Source organism: Felis catus, chromosome A2 (assembly GCF_018350175.1).
Source record: "Felis catus isolate Fca126 chromosome A2, F.catus_Fca126_mat1.0, whole genome shotgun sequence".
NCBI lineage: Eukaryota > Metazoa > Chordata > Mammalia > Carnivora > Felidae > Felis > Felis catus.
Window position 1 is genome coordinate 110,889,722 of NC_058369.1, and position 12,985 is coordinate 110,902,706.

Below are 12,985 nucleotides of genomic sequence, written 5' to 3' on the forward strand. Positions count from 1 at the left end.
AAAAGAGATACTAAAGCATTTAGTGTTCATTTAGAGTTAGTATACACAAATTTGTGCTTTTGTCTCAACTGTGACCTGTAACTATCCTTTTGTGAATGTCACTCTAAATACCCACGTCTGTAGGTCTTTTCACACTGGTGACAAAACCATCATTTCCACATTCTATCACAATTTCTAGTTGTGTCTGTCACTTGCTCAAAAGCTTGTTTACTTTTGAGCAAATGGAATTATACCATCCCTCTTTTTTATTATATACTGGCCTCCTACTCTGTCCCACCTCCAATAAATCATTGTGTTGCCTTGCTTCACCTTTTGGTGTGTTTTTACACCATTTGCCATGCTGGCATTCTTGTGTGCCTCCCTCTGAATCTGTTCTTTGCCTCTCCTAACTTCTGGTGCCTTATTTTGTGCAATTATCACTCCAATCTCTGCCTTTCTGTTCACATTGCCTTCTCTGTGTATGTCAAATCTCCCTTTAATAAGGATATATATGATTGCATTTAGGGCCCACCTGGGTAATCCAGGATAATCTTTCCATCTCAAAATCATTAATCACAATTGCAAAGTCCTTTTTTTTTTTTTAACATATGAGATAAAATTCACAGGTTCCAGGGATGAAAATGTGAGTATCTTTTGAGGGGTCATTATTCAACCTACCCTACACACCTGACTTAAATAATGTCTCAAATCCTTCCATTTCATAATTTCTGTTCATGAATTTGCTCATTCACTCACCCATTCATCAGACTTTTATTTCATGCCCACTGTATGCCAAACACTGTCCGAGGTGTTAGGAATAACACCCTGACCATACTTTTAATTACTTGATTATTTTGTCGATAAGATGTACCATACAGAGTAAACAGAGATACAGGCAAAAGAGACAGTTTGATCCAGACTGTCAGATTAATTCTTTATATGTCTCCTTTTACCTAATTCTAGAGCTTAAGTCACCATCATGCCTCAGTGCTCATAAATTAGTTCAGTAACTATAGAGGTTATGTGTAGCCTATGGGCCAGAAAGTATTTTACAGGAGGGAAAACATATATCAGCTTAAATTCAATTTCAAAGAATGTGTTGAGTACAAAATATAGACCTTGCCCTCTAAGGAATTTATAATCTTATACAATTCTTATCAACCTTTGCTGCATGTCAACATCAACAATAGAGCTTTAGAAAAATATCCCTGCCTGTTCCCCACTACATATCATGCTTGATTTTGATTTTGGGTGGACCCTAGAGGTTTTTTTTTTTTTTTTAGCTCATCAGGAAATTCTTACATGCTACTAGTATTGAGCACAAAGAATCTTTGGTCAAGTAGAAGTGACCTGTAACTAGGAAAACAAAGGCATAGGTACTGTTAAAAATGTAAGTCAGAATGCCGTAAGTTCCATTAAGATAAAAAGAAACAAAATAATTTGTATACTTAGAGGAGGATGAGATCATATCTGTCTCAAGGGAAATTTGGAGAAGGAAGTACACGAAATGTCCTTCACAGATGGGTAAGATTTCAAAAGATTTGGTGTGTAGGAATAGGGGAGGTGGGTGGTCATGGCTGGAGGCAAGGGCTGGGGGCTCACATCTAGGCATTAAATTTCCTTTTGCTTAGATTTTCTGTCCTGGAATCCAGAAGCATCTGAAAAATATAACTTTAAACCTGATCTTCTAATCCATTTCAAAGGCAGTAGAGTAGAAAAAATTGTACTTAACAGCTAATAGGTTGATTTATACATTAAAAAAATTTAGAAACAGGGTAGGTGGACCTCTGAAATTTTAATCTAGGACCTGTGAATATTAGGAGCAGGCTTCAGTGAGAAAAACAGAAATAGAGGGGAAAGTTTTATTTTAAATGTTTCAAAAGAAGACTGGAAAACAGAAAAGCACAGTAGGAAGCAACAAAAGTAATTATGAAGCTCAAAAATGATAATAGAATTAGTGGGAGTAAGTGATATTGATAGAAAAGATAGTTAACTTTTGCTGAATTTTTCCCACAAGCTAGGGGCTTCATTACTATATTGTCTTCATTTCATGGAACTCTTCATAACTCTTGAGGTGTAGGTACTGTTCTTATCCCTGTTTTACAGATACGGATCTTGAGGTTTTGAGAGGTTAAATATCTTGCTCTGTCAAGGTCTCACAGTAAATTGAGTGGAACAGATCTAGGACTCAGATCTAGGAACTCTAATTCAGTAGTGTGTATTCTTGACCATAGTTCTGCTAGTTGTCAGGAATAGCTTGAGACGTAGAGTTGATGAAGAGAAATTTGTCCTAGAGCTAGAAATTTAAGAATCATCTGAATAAAGGTCATAGTTAAAAACATGGGTAGCTTAAAATTAGAAGCATGACCTTATCAATTAAAAGATGGAAATAAAGAAAAAAGAGAAAAAGAGGAGAGGGCCAAGGACTAAGTCACACTGAAACTTTCAGGGACAGTGTCTTATCCCTCTTTAAGGCTGCTGCTAACTTAACACATGATTCGTTAAAAAAAAAAAAAGTTCTTGAATAGTTAAGTAAGCAACTGAACCCATCTTTCCATTCTAAAATTTTCAACCTATGCTTAAGGTTCTACTTCCTAACTTTACTTACTCGAAGGAAACAATCCTAAACACTTTCTTAAATTCTCTTGCCTGTATTTGTGAACCTGCTTTAGTTTCAGATCCTTGGGGTCTTTGTTGGATCCCATTTTTTCCACCTTACCCCATGTTTTCCCCAGTGGAAGAAGGCTACTCTGTAGAGAGGCTATGCCAGTATAGGAGGATTTTCAGAGTGGTTCAGTATTTTTATCCTTTTAAACCATTGGTAAACTAAATTATTGAAAGGATAAATAATACATACATGGTGATGTGTCTTGGCCGTGGGATGTCTTTCTCCTTCTGCTTCTTTTGGAGTTCCTGCAACTTCATTTCATTCCCTATTGCTACATAGCACACAGGAGACAGCACTATTAAATAACCCAGGAAAATAAAGTTATTGCTGTTGAAATACATAAATTACCTTCTTTTTTGTTACCTGCCAGTATAAGCAGATAGGCTTCCTATGCTTGTCTGGTTCTTTTTAACCCCCATTGTTCCGCAATCTGGATCCAGCATTATTTATTCGAAGGGTTTCAGGAATTGAATGAAAAGGATTTCAGAATAGCTGTATGGTTGTGTCAGATATTTTAATGCTATAATGTTGTATTTCTTTTGCTGGTGTTTTCAGAATCACATTTTTGTCAATGATTTATAACTTCAACTATTACAAAATTAGCATGATACCTAAACTCTTAAAAAAATACCACAGAGCACTAATCTGTAACCAGCCTGACCTATTTTTTTTCTAGTGCTGTAATTTGAATGCTGTGTATAATGTGGTCTTCTTATATAACTCATCCCACCTAACTTTATGAGGAAAATTAATGGAATGGGACTCTCATAAAATCATTTGATTAGAATCAAGGGAAATCTAACTTGCATTGAAGGTCAAGACTGCCTTTCAGAGTAAGCAGTTTTATGGTTCAAAGTAAAACAACTTATTTATAGACAGCAATCAACAAGGCAGAAAAAAATATCCATCATTCTGTTTGAAAGACGTTGGGTAAGCCAGTGATTCTTGGTTTGGGCTCTGCCTTAAAGTCATCTGTAGCGCTTAAAGGAAACAAAGACGGAACCTGAACTGGAACCACCAACCTCAACAATTTTGATTTAACTGGACTCCTTATAGGTCTATGCCCGGGTATTCATTTAAACCTCCAAAGTGATTATAATGTGTAACCAATGTCCAGAGCCACTATGACAAGAAACAACAGGGAAGTACAAAAGAGCAGGAGAAAGTCAATAAATATAAAATTCTTGTCCTTTAGGAGATAACATTTACTTTCTACAAAAAGGCAATGTTGTTTTATTAGTTATGAAAATTAAACACTTGTTCTCCTATTTTGAAAGCATGCAAATTAATTTCATTTAGATATTAATTGTTACAAGGATATGTGAGAATACATATTGATGTGTTTAAAAAGCCCTTTTCCTGTGTTTCTAAATGTACTTTTTTATGTTTAAGATTTTTGAAACTCAACTGTGGGTCTAGCTGCTCCCCCCATCATAAATCATCTGATTTATTAACTGAAACTGTACATTAATTTACAAATGAATAATTTAAAGTCAGAGGAATGAATGTGGCAGTTTCAGTCAACGACAAATTCATTGATTATCTTGGGCATTTCTTTCTCCATAAGGAAAGTTACTGTTTCAAAATGATGTTTGGTCACTTTGTGCAAAGTATCTTGATCATTCTGGGCCTGAATTGCTTTCTCCGCAAGACTAAGGTACCACACATTGCTGAATAGCAGAGACCACGTATTGAGTGTTCCTTATATTTCACATTCTAAATGTGCCAAATACTTTGTATGTGGTATTTCATTTATTAAAGTGAAAACTCTATAGGGTAAGGGCTATTTTCTAGAATCCCCATTTTAAAGATGAGAAACCCCTTTCAGAGATACATAAGGTGTCCAAGGTTGTGCATCTGCTTAGGGTCAGGGTGTGAATTCAAGCAGTCAACACCATGGGCAGTGGTACAAAGTAACAGTAACTCAATATAAAGACAAATTTTTCTGTTTAACCAGTTGGTTAAGATCAGAATTTAAAGCTTGTATCATCTTTACAGAAACGCTTTCCAAAAAGACAGTTCTGATACTTCCCAAAGGACAGCAGATTTTTCTGTTGTAGCTAACAAGAAACAGGTGTGCTGTGGTGTTAGCATTTGTAACTGGCACTGGACTAGCAGGAGGATGGGTGCTCTGTGGTGCTGGCTGCATTTTGAGGAAGGAGCAGTATTTTCCAAACTTCCTCAGACCCATAAGACTCTTCCCCACTCTTCACTTCCAAATCGTAGGAGGGAAAACTTTGTGTGAGGGCAAGCATGGAAGAGAGCTCATCTGGAATAACATGAATGGGCTTGATGAGTGTGGGTGGTGGAAAGCTCAACAAACTTGTGGTCAGAAGACCTCAGTTAAATTCCCCTGGCTCTGACACTCATGCCGTAAAAGTACCTCAACTTTCCTGAATCTTAGTTTTCTCATCTTTAAAATAGAATTGATGATAGTAGTAACCGAATTCCTTGACTCAAGTAGCTGAATATCAAATGAGACAATATACTGTAAAAACTCTAAGGGATAAGGTGTTTTTAATACTGTTAAAGTTAATAAAGCAGATTTTTCTTTTCTAGCTGGAAGCCTTTATTTAACGTGTAGAATAGAAAAAACAAAACAAAACAACAAAACAATGACACTCGAAGAAACTTTAATTCTACAATACCACTTGATTTTCAATGTCCTCTACCAGAACACTTGGACTTTATCTTCACACAAATGTTCAAAACCCCTAGGCATTTAAGCAGTCTCTAAGTGCACCAATTACTCTTTAATGGCCAAATCCCATGATCTTTTTTCAGTCTTCAATAGAATTGTCATAGCAGTAGTAATTCATTCATTCAACCAGTGTATATTGAGTGCCTACTGTGTGTCTGGAATGGTTTTAAATCATTGAACATAAAAGTTGGTGAAAAGAAAAGCAGAAAAACAATGATATTGTCCTGTTAGTCACCTACTATGGATCAGGTGTTACAGATCATTTCATTTAACCCTTACAGCAATCCTGCAAAATTTTTTACTAGCATAATTTATAAACAAATATACTAGGATTAGAGAGCTTAAAAGATGTGTCTAGCATGTGCTAGCAAGAAGATGGTAGAACTGGGGTTAAAACCCTATTTCCTGTCCTTACAAATGATCTTTCTTTTAACCATTCATTTATGAATTCATTTACTTATACTGTACCTAGTCTAAATTCTTTTGACCTTCTTTCTTTCTATGAACATCACAGATATCTCCTCAGCCACTTGTGCTTAAAACAATGGTGCCACTTTTGAAGCTCTTATTCTGCTCCCCTGCACATCAAGTTGGCTTGGATTTTGATTGACTCTATTTTCCGTTTTTGTTGCTAGCCTTTAGCATTCATTACTTCTGGCCACAACTATTGTCATAGGCTTCCAGCTAATCTCTCTATTTTTAGTCTCTCCTGCATTCAGCCTCATTGTACAATGCTGCCTAGTAAAGCACTGCTGCTAAAGCACAAATCTAATTATTTCCTTTATCAAAACTCTCCATGGCTTGCCATGGTCTATAAAAACTGGCAGTACTTATGAGACATTTCTAGTGTCCATGGTATAGGGCGAACCACATTTCTGGCCTTCTCCTTCAATGTGCTCCTTCCCATACATGCTAACAGTGTTTTTCAGGCTTGTCTGATAGGAATCACATGGGGCTTATCAATACACAAATTCTCAGGCCCCACTTGAACCTACCTAGATAGAATCCTTAGGGATTTACAAGTCCTTGTGGTAAAACCTGCTGGTACTCTCATAGGCTCTGAGCACAGGGACACAGTTGTGACCACCCTGGGACTCTTGCTACCACTGAGTGTTGAGGAAATCAGCCAGTACTGTCTGACATTATGACACTTAGTCATACTTGAGGTCTCCTGACCACCCTTTTACACACGTCACTGAGGTGTAAACCAAGTGCCCCCAAACCCAAACGTTAATTAAAGTGAGATCTTGAGAGAAGTGATTTTCTCATATTTGTGTGAGCATGAGATATTTTTATGTGCGCTCATATGGAATACATAAAGATTAACTTGTAAATAAATGTTGAGTTAATATAAGGATTGTCTCATTTCTGAATTATACATATATAATTTATGTTTATAGTTTTATAATTTCTAATTTATATATAATTATATGTAGTTTCTGGATATAAATTAAGTATTTGTATATATAAGTATATACAAATAAATAACATAAATATTTGTATTTTATATAAGCATATAAAATAAATAATATATAATCCATAAAAATATAAATTATAAATATATAAATATATTTATTGATATATAATATATGACATATATTATATAACATACAATTTCATATATGTGAAAGAGACAGAATTCACCCAGGAAAGAGACATATACATATATAATTGTATATAATTATGTATATGCATAAATGGTTATGGGCATTTATATATAATGTATATGAATATATGTGTTTGTCTATTGATACACACATACACATATATGGCTTTTCTTTCAAAAAAGGATATAAACTGGCTTAGAAAAAGATCTTCAGTATTGCAAAATAAAAGACATTAACAATAAGATTATGAAATAAGAGAAAAATGATGACCAGAAAGTAAGATGGAGTAGAGGTATTATTCTGTAACACCTCTACATTACCATTGAAATGGCTACTAAATAGTATATTGAAATAAAGATCATTGCTTTTCTTTTTTTCTTTATCCTTCCCAATTTGTACCACTAATAAGCAAAATTACCTAGTTTTAAAAATCTCCTATGTTACCACACTACATATAAACACATTTCTTTATTCTCAGTAATACCCATTTTCCCCAAATTCCTTTTAAACATAGTATTTTTATGAACTGCAAATTTCAAAATTGTGAGTAAAATAGCACGCAATTATTTTGTTTTGGAACACAAAAATATCTAGATCTTTTGGCTATCATACAAGTTAGGCTTGAAAATAAATATGGGTAGACGTTTAACTGGAAATTGAAGAAATCATTTCAAAACCCCTACATAAAATGAGATATTTAATTATATACTGTGAATGTGACCATTTAATCTGAATCCCAATTCATTTTTTCTTGCCTGCATCCATTCATTCACAGCATGTTTATTAAGTACCTACTATGCAAAGTGCTGGAAAAGATGTATACTTTTAAAATTTTGCTACAGCCTTGGAGAACCTGGGTGGCTTAGTCAGTTAAGCATCCGACTTTGGCTTAGGTCATGATGTCACAGCTCGGCTGGTGAGTTTGAGACCTATGTCAGTCTTTGTGCTGACAGCTCAGAGTCTGGAGTCCACTTCACATTCTGTATCTCCCTCTCTCTCTGCCCCTCCCCCTGCTCACGCTCTCTCTCTCCCTCAAAGAAAAAAAAAAGTTAAAAAAAGTTAAACAGAAACTTTGCTACAGCCTTAGTACTCACTGAGTCACAATGACTTTCTCAGAGCTGAAGAAAAGTAAATCAAATCTGTATCTCCGTTCCAGGTTAATTTGCTTCAACATTAAAATACTTTTTTTTTCATATTGGTTTTATATTTCAAATATGTAGGTATCCTTGTTCTTTTGTTAGCTTATGAAATATTTTTTTGAGAATTACAGTCATACTATGTCTGCCATGAAACCAGTGTCTCTACCATTTTACTAGGTAGAGTGTTCTCTTTTGCAAGTGGGACAGGCTAGTTTAGGATCTGTGCTTTTAATTAGTTTCCTGACCTGCTTTTATTGTATCAGCATTCAGGCCTTAGTCATCTCTTACTCAGAGGGTTTTTACATGCTATGTGTGTTTGTACTTGGCTCTTGGAGCTACTCTCTTCCTTGGTAGGAAGAGCCATGCTATATACACCCTAGAAGAGGCAGTGAGGAAGGCTGTTGTTGCCCTTGGTTACAGCTCTCTAGTAAAAAGAGGCTGGGCTTTGAAGCTAGGTAGATTCGTGTTTAAAACCAGTCTCCCTCACTTGCTCACTTTTTGATCTTGGACAAATTATCATTTCTGAGCCACAGTTTTCTCATTTGTAAAACATGGAGATTATTGTTTATCTCATGGATTTCATTGATGGTAAAAAATTTACTTCCCTTTCACTATCAAGAAATATTTGTCGAGTATAATGAAGTGATAATATTTGTGGTATTTCATATATCAAACTAATTGCGATCACTTGTTTTACCTGTCAGTTTCCTGTTATAGGCCCAATGTTTATGGCACCTCCAAATTTGTATGTTGAAGCCCTGGCTCTCAATGTGTTGGTTTTTGGAAGTGGGGCATTTGGGAGATAATCAGGTTTTTTTAATTTAATTTAATTTAATTTAATTTTTTTTAACGTTTATTTATTTTTGAGACAGAGACAGAGCATGAATGAGGGAGGGCCAGAGAGAGACGGAAACACAGAATCCGAAACAGGCTCCAGGCTCTGAGCTGTCACCACAGAGCCTGACGTGGGGCTCAAACCCACAAACCGTGAGATCATGACCAGAGCTGAAGCCGGACGCTTAACCGACTGAGCCACCCAGGTGCCCCGAGATAATCAGGTTTAGATTAGGTCATAAGAGTAGGACCCTCACGATGGGATTAGTGCTCTTATAAGAAGAAGAAAGAAAGATCTTCTTCCATGAGCATGTACCAAGAGGGGCCATGTGAGCATGCAGCAGGAAGGTGGTTATCTACAAATGAGGAAGAGGACTCTCACCAGATGCTGAATCTGCCAGCACCTTGATCTTCGACTTCCCATCTTTTAGAACTGTGAGAAAAACAACATTTAGAACTGTGAGAAAAACAACATTTATGTTGTTTCAACCATCCAGGCTGTGGTATTTTGGCAGAGCAACCCAAACAAACTAAGACCACCCTTTTTTTTCAATTTCTTACCAACTCCTCAGAGTAAGAGGTATAGTTTACATCTTTGCTGAGGATTCCCAGTATTTAGTGTACTATCTAGTACATAGGACTTAATAAGGAAGGTGTTGAATACTTCTTCATCTTCATGTTCTTATCATCCTTAGCCTCAGCGAAGGCTCTCCCCATGACTCGTCCACAAAAACCCGTGATGGTTTAGACAAATAGGCTAATATAAAAACCTACAGTTTGATCAAAAGGTTCATAGGGAAAACAATGGAATATAGTTTCCACTATGAGGTTGGGTATAAAACTGAGTGGATTTGGATTCAAGCTCTGTCATTTATTAGCTGTGTTAGGAAGGGAACTTACTTAACTTGACCAACTCAGTTTATTTTTAAATAATCTTGACAGGCTTGTTTTGAGCATTATCACGTAATAAAAGAAATGTGAAGGTTTTCTGAATAGTTTTATCATTCTGTACCATTATTTAAATATGTTTACAGTGTTTCTCAATTCCTGAAAGAATGACTTTAAACACCCAGAGAACTCTTTTTTGAATATTATTCTTTGTTTCAAACGTATTTCCTTGTGGCAGGAAGCGATAAAAACACATGGCACTGACGGCTAGTGACTGAAGAGGAAGTTAATGGTGTTTGTTTTTCCTCCAGAATTAGTAGTTCAAAAATTAAAAATAAAAATGTGGCTTGCCAAGTTTGGAAAATGCACAGAATGCTTTGATTACAGGATTACAATGGACCTAATTTTTTGACATTAATATTTCTTTCATGTTTATAATTCAAAGTGCTTTTTAAAGTTAAAACTTTGAGGCTTTATATTTTATTTTATAAACTGTCATGAATAAAATATCCAAATGCTATTAAATACATGTGGAATTTACTTCTTTACCCGGTAGACTTAGAAAGCAAGAGAAGGTTTACAAAGTAAAGCAATTTGAAATCACTTGACAAGCACGGATGATGCTGTTAGGATTCCATGTCTCGATGGTAATGCCTTTGAGGAAACAATGTTTTAGATGGTTTTTAAGCTATAATGGGAAGAAGTAAACAAGACCTTTCCCTAGCTATGTACTGAAAAAAACCCCGATTGTGATTGGGAAGTATTGTTTGACTCAAAGCCAGCTCATTTTTCACCAGAGACTCCTGCACACCCACAAGTTTGGGCCATTACTAAAGATGGTGAGGATGAGGTGGGATGAAGAGGGGGGGTCTGCAACAGACGGCATCCAATTAAGAAAATCTACAAAAGTGACAAAGATGCTATTCTAGAAACTTAGAATAATTTTATTTCAGGGAACAAATTGTGTAGTTTCGAAGGGAGAATACAACTACTATGAAATATCTTTCATTTAATTAAAACCAAGGTTTATGTGGTTTGCTGCTGCTGTGTGAGTACCATTTTGACTTTTGTTTAGTTATTGCTGGGTGGCTTACAGAGATTCAAATGTACTTTATTACGGGTTAAGGGAGTTCCTTTGGTAAATGTTTAACTTTTTATTGCAAAATCCCCTGTGTTCACCTCTGCTGTCAGGTGGGGCAATAGTTGTACACCCTGGGAAAATCACTTCTAAAGCCTGTTGAATGGAAAGTATTGTGGGTATTTATTGTGAGGAAGAAGGGAAAGCAAAGATGTTACAGGGGTTATATCATTTCATTCAGTAATTAGCTTTGGAAAGGTCATTGAGGACCTAGTATTTAGGAGTTGTGGATATTTTTAGATCGCGTCTACATAAAATCATGATCTTTCCTTTAATGAGCTAGAAAGAAATCATATAGTCCTGTGTTTTCTGCATGTCACAGGCTCTTATCAGGCCATGGAATCAGTTTTGTACTTGCAATTAAATGGTTCAATAGAATAGACCATATTACAAGATACCAGAGTGCACATGCATTATAAGATCAAGTATTAATTTGTGAAAATTGAAATTGAGTTTTCCATAGACAAATATGTTTCTATATATACATATAAATATATTTCATTTAATATGAAATGAAGTTTTAGTGTGAGTAGCAAATGAGGAAGTTGGAAGTTACTGATTGAATCCTCACATTTCTCTGATAGGATACTAAAAGAGACTACTTCTGGTTTATTTGAGTAGGTCTCACTGAGGTGACTTATCTATGTCATCTGGCCTGTCTTCTGTTAGAATCTTTGTTTTGATCACCTTCTCATCATTTACATTTCACCCCCATACTTAAAACTTTCTGTATTTTTGTCAATAGGATTTGAGTCAAAGATGTTGATTCTGGGGAAATGAATCTTCACTTAGTCTCTGAGCAGCATGCTGCGGGTTGGTTGTTACTGGGGATGCCAAGTGGAAAAGAATAAACCTTTACAGCTGGCTCTATAGATATTTTCTATATTTTCCATAGGTTAAGTATGGTGGAAAGTTCGAACAATAATAAATTTCATCAGTACATACAGGTACTGTGTATTAGCTTCTACCACTTGCTCAGTTCAGTTCAACAAGTATTTCTTCAGCTCCTACTTTGTCCCATGTATTTTCCCATCCACTTACTGCCTCCTGTATGTAGCTAATTAAATTGATCCCTCACTTTGCTTGTGGGATATCCCAGCATATTTACCGAAGTACATGGTGTTTTGGGGTTCTTTGTCAAAGATAATAGAGATGTAGCTCCAGGTTTTTAACACAATATTACACTTTGGGACTCTGTTGTGTTTGGTCTAGAAATGCTCCTGAAGTCAACCTTTCACTCATTCAGAGGTTCCACGATGAATAAAGTTCACACAGACTGTTTTTCTCTGTCTTACTTTCGTAACACATTGATTTTTATTGAAATTTCTCCTTGTTGTTATATACAAAATGTCAGTGCTGGAGATTCTTAATTTGTATTCTGATAACTTGAGAATTAAGGCAGCAGGACCAAGGGGACCAACTGCCTGGATGCCATATGAGGTTGTCTCATGCTCAACTTGTTACTCCTTTTTACTGGCCTTTCTGTATGGCAGTTACTGAAGGTGATGTTCTGGTTTCTGCCTTTCTTTCTTTTGTTCTTTTCTTTTCTTTTCTTTTCTTTTCTTTTCTTTTCTTTTCTTTTCTTTTCCTTTCTTTTCTTTTCCTTCTTCTTCTTCTTCTTCTTTGAAGTGTATGAAGTGTATTGTTTTGTTTAGTTTGGTTATTAGTTGAGTATTGACCATATAAGTCATTGCCTGATGCAGGTACAGCATCGGGGAGGAGTCCCCAGATGGCACCATGAGCCTGCTTTTTCTTGATGGGTCAGTACAAAGACGAATACCCATTAGGCCTAAGCAAATGAAGGATGATGTATAAATAGAACCTGATCTTTTTGGTGGGTCTAGAAAAGCTGCCTTTTTTCTTTTTTAAATTCTCAATATTTTTAATCTTCACTAATTTGAAAGATTGAATATGATAGTTTGTAGTCATTTTTACTTGCATTCTTATTAGTAGTTTTGAATATTTTTCCATGTATTTATTGGATTTTCTTCCCCTGTTTTCAATTTGTTTGTACCCTTTGCATATGTTTCT

General features: G+C 35.7%; 1 protein-coding gene across 25 annotated transcripts in view; it reads left to right on the forward strand.

Moving 5' to 3' along the window:
* HDAC9 (histone deacetylase 9) overlaps positions 1-12,985 on the forward strand; it is a 939,894-nt gene that overhangs the window by 82,770 nt on the left and 844,139 nt on the right. The gene's annotated exons all lie outside the window — the stretch shown is intronic.